Genomic DNA, 9,854 nt, shown 5'->3' on the forward strand with positions numbered 1-9,854 from the left:
TTTCACCCCAAACAATTGCAAGGAAAAAAAAAAGGGAAGGAAGGGAGAGAAAAAGTTGGAAGGGAGGGAGGCAAATTTGGAGGGATGGAGGGAGGTAGAAAAGAAGGAGAAGAAAAGGAGAAAAACCAGGAAGGGAGGAAGGAAGCAAGGAAGGAGGAAATAGGGAGAGTACAAGGGCAGGGAAAGGACTGAGTCACTAAAACTAAAGGCCAAAAAAAACCACAAAAAATAAAATAAAATAAAATAAAACAAAAGGCAAGCGACACAAAGACCAATATAGGCCTTGAAAGCTGTTTGAACAGTTTAGACAGCTTTAGAATTTGAGTGACATCAAACTGAATGTTATGATGACTGGATGGAATCTTCCTACTAAGCCCCGCCTTGGCCTGGCCTAAACCACATCAAGGGGTGTGTGGCATGGGGAGGAATTCTCTCTGGCTGGAGTGGGAGGGACCTAAACCTGTGGCACTTGAGGATGCACTGGGTAGGGAAGGGGACAAGACTCCCCTGATGGGCAGTTGAGCACAACAAGGCTCCTGGGAGCCCTTGATCATGGCTCCCACCACCATACGCCCACCACCTGCCATACGCTCACACCCTGAAGGGGATCGCAGTGGTCTGCTCCGTTGCCTGGTGCAGGTTGGAGTTCCTGACCAAACACCTGAGTGTCCACAGCCTGCGTTGGCCTGCCTGGGCAGGCTGTGGTTGTGGTGGCAAGAGCCAAAGCCGTCTTGGTGTGATGGAGGAGCCAAGGGCTGCCTCTCAGCCATACTAGTGGGTGGTTCTGGAAGAAGCACCAACGGTTGTGGCAGCATTGTCCGAAGACATGAAGCCAGGCCATCTTCCTTATGGCTTTCCTTGGGAGTTGGTGATGTGTACAGCTCTTAGATTTTTGGCTGTTCTCTTACTTTTCTGGAGATGTTTTCAGTCGGTTAGTAGCAGGCTTTACGTGGGAAGAGAAAAAAAGCTGGCTGTAAATCTTGCGGGACTTATTGAAAAAAAGTGTGGACTTCTTGAAAAAGTGAGCCTTGTTGAAAAAGAACATGAAGGCTTAGCCTCATCTTTAAAGGACTGCAGGTTTGAGAAGGGTTCAAGGGAAGCACAACATCTGGAGGCAACCTACGAAAAGCTGCATTGGTCCGAATCCAGCCATGGCGTTGAAATGCTCTTTCTAGAAGAAGAGCTCAAAGCACAGAAGGCTAAACATGGTCAACAGGATGAAATGAGGGCGCATCTATCAAGGAGGATACAGTCCCTCCAAGGTGAATCTGAAACCCTCAGATCACAAATAGCTGAAGCTAAAACAAGCTGGAGACTCTTTCAAGTGAATGAGGAAGAACTGAAGCTGGCAATCAAAGGGGTGCCTTGTTTCCAGTTGACCCAAGGAGTCAGTTCATGAGAAGAGGACCTTTTTTTTCCCTCCACCTCTCCGAGGAAACTTGTATGGGAACCTGGAGATTATTTTCCACCTGGCCCGCCACCCACTCCATTTCCAATGCGAAGTGTCTATGCAGGGAGAGGGTTTTCCTCTCAATCTTCCCCCAAGAGCTGGAATTCAGCCCTCTACACCCGCATTCTGAAAGTACAAGTGATTTCCCTGAAGGGTTCCTTCCACCTGCAAATGAGCCTGTTACTCAACATCCAGAACCAATCAAGAAACCTCATACTGTTGCTCTCTCTTCAAATGTAATTTGACTTTTCTCTCATTTTCAGTTTTTAAGTAACTGCTTTTACTTCAGTAATTGACTATACTTTGGCTCCAACTGAAGCTCAATGAAACTATAATTCTTAAGATAGTATTTTGTAAATAAAGATGGTTTACATAGGAAGCTTATGAGTAAATTATTCCTATTTTGTTTTATTCAAGAGTACAGCATTTAATCTGATGAACTCACTATTACATAAACAAGAATGGGAGTTCTAGGTACTTGTGATCTAGCTGATGGAAATATATTTGAAACTCCCAACAAAGAAGTGTATTTAGTATGACTGTAGCAAATGTGAAGTGACTTTAGGCTTAATGAAAAATTGTCACTGATTTTCAGACTGGTTGGGCATATCAGCTAGTTTTTCCATATCAGAATAACTAGAGCATGGGAGGACTATAGGAGGGAACACAACTAAACATGTCACGGAAATAGGAGACCTCAACTACAAAAAAAAATGAAGACCTCTTTTTTATATTCGTTGCTGAGAACATTACATAGCTCTTGAGATATCATATTTCCCACATTAGATTCAAGTGAGTTATGAACTCCCATTGTTACCCCATATACAGATTGCACAATCACATTGTTTACACATCCACTTTTTTACAAAATGCCATATTAGTAACTGTTCTATTCTGCTACCTTTTCTATCCTCTACTCTCCCCCCTCTCCTGCCCTCCCATCTTCTCTCTCTATCCCAGCTGCTGTAATTTAACGTTTGGGAATTGGAAACCACACTTTAAACTCACTCTGCTCCCCATTTTCCCTTCTGTCGAATTACTCATCATCTTCTTCTATTTCTCCTCCTCCTTCTCCTCTACCTCCTCCTCCTTATACCTTTAATTCATTCATCATACACTCATGCATTGCTTCATTCATTCACATTCATTCAACACATATGGTGTTGGGGATCCTACTCAGGACCTTTGAAAGTGCGAAGCCAGCACTCTAGTGCTGAGCCAAAACCCCAGCACCTGTCTTTTTGATTTTATGACTGTTTATATGAAATTCAGAATTGCATTCTGCTATGGTTCACGGATATGTGGATTGACCTAGTCCTTGTTTTCTCAGAGACATTTGGAAAATATATATGAATTATTAGGAGATTGAAAGGAAGAAAAAAAGTGGAAATTCCCCAATTTCTTATTCTTAGATTCCATACTCTGACGCTGCCTACCTAATATAAAAGCTTTTAAACTCTTACTCCCCATTTCTATATCATTGCCAACAAGTGAACATTCACTGCCCTACAACAAACCAGAGAACGCACATTGAACAATGTTTCCCCAGTAGAGACCAAGGCACAATTCTTATTAAAAGAATACCTTAGTCATGAATTAATAGTGAAAGCTTTATTTGAGTGTTAAATGTGCTCTAATTATGTGTTTGTGTTTGTTGATGTGTGTGTGTGTGAGGGGGGGTGTGTGTTTGTGTGTAAAACATGCACTGAGGTGTAAAATAAATGCAGGATTGCAACGGCCTTCTTAAAAATAAGAAGCAGCTTTATCACATTTGAAGCCCAGGGAAGAATCCGCCTGATACTTGACCTACAATTAATTGAAATATGAAAAATTCAGGCCTAGAAAAACAAAGACAACAAACAGAATAAATCTAATCAGTCTGTCTCACCTGATTAGATGTCCCCTGCCATGGGCTGTGTAAAATACATGGAGGATCCCGCACTGATTGTTATCTAGAATGACTTCTGCCTGAAATACTATTGGAGAATAGTTGCTGATGTACTGTGGTTCTTATACCAGTAAACTGGAATGAAATTAACTTCAGGCTGCAAAGGAATCAATTGATTTTACTAACTGGTTTTTGGAAAACACTGCCATGAAAAATTATCAATATGTTCATAAAGGCATCCACATGTCTCTCCACAGGGGTTTTACTTAATGGGGGAGGGGGGAGGTCTGGATATAACTTAACTGTCCATTAGTAGGTAGAACAATATAATGGGAATCACAGTGCACATACCAATTTGAACTCAACCTAGGTAACATGGATTCATCTCTGTGTTATAGGCCTGCTTCTGAAAAACACAATGTAGTGCTCCAAAAGCAGAACGATACTTTCAGAATACCATGTTATGTTTGTAAATAGAGAGACAGATAGATATACAGAAATCAAAAATCTGAAAACGGTCTGGAAGTGTACATTTCAATAACTTACAATGTCAGTAGTGGGGGATTAATAGCAGACCAAGAAGACTGTATCTGCATGCGAAATGGTTCACTTTTTAAAGAGTTTTTTAAATGACAATGGACAAAAAATTCAAAGGGTTACAGTAAGTGTTGAGGAGTGACTTGGTAAAAGGAGCACAGAGGTGAGAAAGATTAAGTAGAGTTCAATAGAATCAGGTATAATATCTGTACACAGGACTCCATGAACAGGAGCAAAGGGGAAACTTAAAGAAATCATCAGGACTAAGGGGAGATCAGGATTAGGGGGGCTTGTAGGAAGAGCTGGAAAAAACCAAAGCATGCAATGGGCAGAAAATGTGGAAGAAAAGGCCTCACAGGTGGTAAACTGATCCATCTCTCCCTGGTAGTTCAACTGTATGAATAACAGAGAGGCCGGCTAAGTGGGAAAGTACTTGGAAACTCTGTTCATACAGACAACAGAAAGTGCCACCAGAGTGAAAAAAGTAAACCTAGTAAGGCAGCTTAGCTCCTTCCCCTTGGTGTTTTATGCCAGCTATCTTTCTTGCTGTGCCTCTGTTCATATACACTGATACGTGTTAGGTCCAAAGGCAGTGACAAACATTGTTACATGTATTGAGGAATCCTCCCAGTTCCACAAAGCACAGCCATTTTACTTAGTGTTCTCAATACCTTCTTTTCGACTCTCATCTCGTTTGAAGAAACACTTTCAGAGGAAAGAAGTTCTCCCTAAGCAACATGTGTCCTTAAGTAAACTATGAATTAAGTGGTATTTCAAGGTGTTTGGGCTGATTCCTCCACATGGCCCGTGAAACCTAGAAAAGTGTCATTCACCAACAGGCATTACATCTTCAATGAGTCCTGTTCTTTGCACACCAGGGTCACCTTATTGTCCATTTAATGGTCAGAAAAACAGTGTTACAGTGAGTATCCTTTTTAGTAGTAGGACTAAAGGGTTTTGGACTCGCATGTTCAGATACTGAAAAGGCTCAGGGAAGTCCACTTGAAAGCTGGTCATTCGATACAGGTGCTGGAGAGGAAAACAAGCTACTCTCATTTGGCAACTTTGAGACAGTGATACAGCTCTGGCCATGTAAGTGTAAATAACAACAGGTCTAATCATGCATGGTGGCCTATGGGCTTGGAACTTGCATGCTTACAAAACCAGTGATGACTTGTGCATCTTCTCCTTCGAACCTCATATGTGACTCATCAAAAAGTCAAGTGCTAACTTGGGAGGAAAACAATGTTGGGATGTCCTTTTGGTACATCAAGCCATGAACTCATTGTCTTAACATCAACAATATAATTCACGTTCATGATTTACATCCATTTCAGAGAGTCATATCCATCCTTCTCTTGGCTATATATTTATAAGGACCAGCCAGCTTCCTTAGATGTTTTCAAGCCCATGAAAAGTCCAAAAAAAAAAAACATCTGAAAGAAGAGTTTGAAGAATTTTCAACAAATACTAGTCTAGAAATGCTGACCTGAAAACCAACTGACGTTTTCAACACCCTCTTTTTGGGAACATTTTCTGTGCCGTGCTTCTCAAAAATGACTTGTCATAACTGATTTGTGCCCATGTTAGCAACTCTTCTGAAATTACTGAAAGTAGACTAATGTGAGAGTTTCTCTTTAGAGATAATTCAAATTACTTGCGTAGGAAGTGGCAGCAGGTCTGGGGATGTTGTAGCTCACTGGCAGTGAACTTGCCTAGCTTGGGGCTGGCCTGCCATGGATTTTCACCCCAAACACTTGCAAGGAAAAAAAAAAGGGACGGAAGGGAGAGAAAAAGTCGGAAGGGAGGGAGGCAAAGTTGGAGGGATGGAGGGAGGTAGAAAAGAAGGAAGAAGAAAAGGAGAAAAACCAGGAAGGGAGGAAGGAAGCAAGGAAGGAGGAAATAGGGAGAGTACAAGGGCAGGGAAAGGACTGAGTCACTAAAACTAAAGGCCAAAAAAAAAAACCAAAAAATAAAATAAAATAAAATAAAACAAAAGGCAAGCGACACAAAGACCAATATAGGCCTTGAAAGCTGTTTGAACAGTTTAGACAGCTTTAGAATTTGAGTGACATCAAACTGAATGTTATGATGACTGGATGGAATCTTCCTACTAAGCCCCGCCTTGGCCTGGCCTAAACCAAATCAAGGGGTGTGTGGCATGGGGAGGAATTCTCTCTGGCTGGAGTGGGAGGGACCTAAACCTGTGGCACTTGAGGATGCACTGGGTAGGGAAGGGGACAAGACTCCCCTGATGGGCAGTTGAGCACAACAAGGCTCCTGGGAGCCCTTGATCATGGCTCCCACCACCATACGCCCACCACCTGCCATACGCTCACACCCTGAAGGGGATCGCAGTGGTCTGCTCCGTTGCCTGGTGCAGGTTGGAGTTCCTGACCAAACACCTGAGTGTCCACAGCCTGCGTTGGCCTGCCTGGGCAGGCTGTGGTTGTGGTGGCAAGAGCCAAAGCCGTCTTGGTGTGATGGAGGAGCCAAGGGCTGCCTCTCAGCCATACTAGTGGGTGGTTCTGGAAGAAGCACCAACGGTTGTGGCAGCATTGTCCGAAGACATGAAGCCAGGCCATCTTCCTTATGGCTTTCCTTGGGAGTTGGTGATGTGTACAGCTCTTAGATTTTTGGCTGTTCTCTTACTTTTCTGGAGATGTTTTCAGTCGGTTAGTAGCAGGCTTTACGTGGGAAGAGAAAAAAAGCTGGCTGTAAATCTTGCGGGACTTATTGAAAAAAAGTGTGGACTTCTTGAAAAAGTGAGCCTTGTTGAAAAAGAACATGAAGGCTTAGCCTCATCTTTAAAGGACTGCAGGTTTGAGAAGGGTTCAAGGGAAGCACAACATCTGGAGGCAACCTACGAAAAGCTGCATTGGTCCGAATCCAGCCATGGCGTTGAAATGCTCTTTCTAGAAGAAGAGCTCAAAGCACAGAAGGCTAAACATGGTCAACAGGATGAAATGAGGGCGCATCTATCAAGAAGGATACAGTCCCTCCAAGGTGAATCTGAAACCCTCAGATCACAAATAGCTGAAGCTAAAACAAGCTGGAGACTCTTTCAAGTGAATGAGGAAGAACTGAAGCTGGCAATCAAAGGGGTGCCTTGTTTCCAGTTGACCCAAGGAGTCAGTTCATGAGAAGAGGACCTTTTTTTTCCCTCCACCTCTCCGAGGAAACTTGTATGGGAACCTGGAGATTATTTTCCACCTGGCCCGCCACCCACTCCATTTCCAATGCGAAGTGTCTATGCAGGGAGAGGGTTTTCCTCTCAATCTTCCCCCAAGAGCTGGAATTCAGCCCTCTACACCCGCATTCTGAAAGTACAAGTGATTTCCCTGAAGGGTTCCTTCCACCTGCAAATGAGCCTGTTACTCAACATCCAGAACCAATCAAGAAACCTCATACTGTTGCTCTCTCTTCAAATGTAATTTGACTTTTCTCTCATTTTTAGTTTTTAAGTAACTGCTTTTACTTCAGTAATTGACTATACTTTGGCTCCAATTGAAGCTCAATGAAACTATAATTCTTAAGATAGTATTTTGTAAATAAAGATGGTTTACATAGGAAGCTTATGAGTAAATTATTCCTATTTTGTTTTATTCAAGAGTACAGCATTTAATCTGATGAACTCACTATTACATAAACAAGAATGGGAGTTCTAGGTACTTGTGATCTAGCTGATGGAAATATATTTGAAACTCCCAACAAAGAAGTGTATTTAGTATGACTGTAGCAAATGTGAAGTGACTTTAGGCTTAATGAAAAATTGTCACTGATTTTCAGACTGGTTGGGCATATCAGCTAGTTTTTCCATATCAGAATAACTAGAGCATGGGAGGACTATAGGAGGGAACACAACTAAACATGTCACGGAAATAGATCTCAACTACAAAGTAAAATGAACACCTCTTTTTTATATTCGTTGCTGAAAACATTACATACCTCTTGAGATATCATATTTCCTACATTAGATTCAAGTGAGTTATGAACTCCCATTGTTACCCCATATACAGATTGCACAATCACATTGTTTACACATCCACATTTTTACAAAATGCCATATTAGTAACTGTTGTATTCTGCTACCTTTTCTATCCTCTACTCTCCGACCTCTCCTGCCCTCCCATCTTCTCTCTCTATCCCAGCTGCTGTAATTTAAAGTTTGGGAATTGGAAACCACACTTTAAACTCACTCTGCTCCCCATTTTCCCTTCTGTCAAATTACTCATCATCTTCTTCTATTTCTCCTCCTCCTTCTCCTCTTCCTCCTCCTCCTTATACCTTTAATTCATTCATCATACACTCATGCATTGCTTCATTCATTCCTTTCACATATGGTTTTGGGGATCCAAATCAGGACCTTTGAAAGTGCGAAGCCAGCACTCTAGTGCTGAGCCAAAACCCCAGCACCTGTCTTTTTGATTTTATGACTGTTTCTATGAAATTCAGAATTGCATTCTGCTATGGTTCACGGATATGTGGATTGACCTAGTCCTTGTTTTCTCAGAGACATTTGGAAAATATATATGAATTATTAGGAGATTGAAAGGAAGAAAAAAGTGGAAATTCCCCAATTTCTTATTCTTAGATTCCATACTCTGACGCTGCCTACCTACTATAAAAGCTTTTAAACTCTTACTCCCCATTTCTATATCATTGCCAACAAGTGAACATTCACTGCCCTACAACAAACCAGAGAACGCACATTGAACAATGTTTCCCCAGTAGAGACCAAGGCACAATTCTTATTAAAAGAATACCTTAGTCATGAATTAATAGTGAAAGCTTTATTTGAGTGCTAAATGTGCTCTAATTATGTGTTTGTGTTTGTTGATGTGTGTGTGTGTGAGGTGGGGGTGTGTGTTTGTGTGTAAAACATGCACTGAGGTGTAAAATAAATGCAGGATTGCAACGGCCTTCTTAAAAATAAGAAGCAGCTTTATACATTTCAAGCCCAGTGAAGAATCCGCCTGATACTTGACCTACAATTAATTGAAATGTGAAAAATTCAGGCCTAAAAAAACAAAGCCTACAAACAGAATAAATCTAATCAGTCTTTCTCACCTGATTAGATGTCCCCTGCCATGGGCTGTGTAAAATACATGGAGGATCCCGCACTGATTGTTATCTAGAATGACTTCTGCCTGAAATACTATTGGAGAATAGTTGCTGATGTACTGTGGTTCTTATACCAGTAAACTGGAATGAAGGTAACTTCAGGCTGCAAAGGAATCAATTGATTTTACTAACTGGTTTTTGGAAAACACTGCCATGAAAAATTATCAATATGTTCATAAAGGCATCCACATGTCTCTCCACAGGGGTTTTACTTAATGGGAAAGTGGGGGAGGTCTGGATATAACTTAACTGTCCATTAGTAGGTAGAACAATATAATGGGAATCACAGTGCACATACCAATTTGAACTCAACCTAGGTAACATGGATTCATCTCTGTGTTATAGGCCTGCTTCTGAAAAACACAATGTAGTGCTCCAAAAGCAGAACGATACTTTCAGAATACCATGTTATGTTTGTAAATAGAGAGACAGATAGGTATACAGAAATCAAAAATCTGAAAACGGTCTGGAAGTGTACATTTCAATAACTTACAATGTCAGTAGTGGGGGATTAATAGCAGACCAAGAAGACTGTATCTGCATGCGAAATGGTTCAATTTTTAAAGAGTTTTTTAAATGACAATGGACAAAAAATTCAAAGGGTTACAGTAAGTATTGAGGAGTGACTTGGTAAAAGGAGCACAGAGGTGAGAAAGGATTAAGTAGAGTTCAATAGAATCAGGTATAATATCTGTACACAGGACTCCATGAACAGGAGCAAAGGGGAAACTTAAAGAAATCATCAGGACTAAGGGGAGATCAGGATTAGGGGGGCTTGTAGGAAGAGCTGGAAAAAACCAAAGCATGCAATGGGCAGAAAATGTGGAAGAAAAGGCCTCACAGGTGGTAAACTGA

This window comes from Callospermophilus lateralis, unplaced genomic scaffold, assembly GCF_048772815.1.
Source record: "Callospermophilus lateralis isolate mCalLat2 unplaced genomic scaffold, mCalLat2.hap1 Scaffold_615, whole genome shotgun sequence".
Lineage (NCBI taxonomy): Eukaryota > Metazoa > Chordata > Mammalia > Rodentia > Sciuridae > Callospermophilus > Callospermophilus lateralis.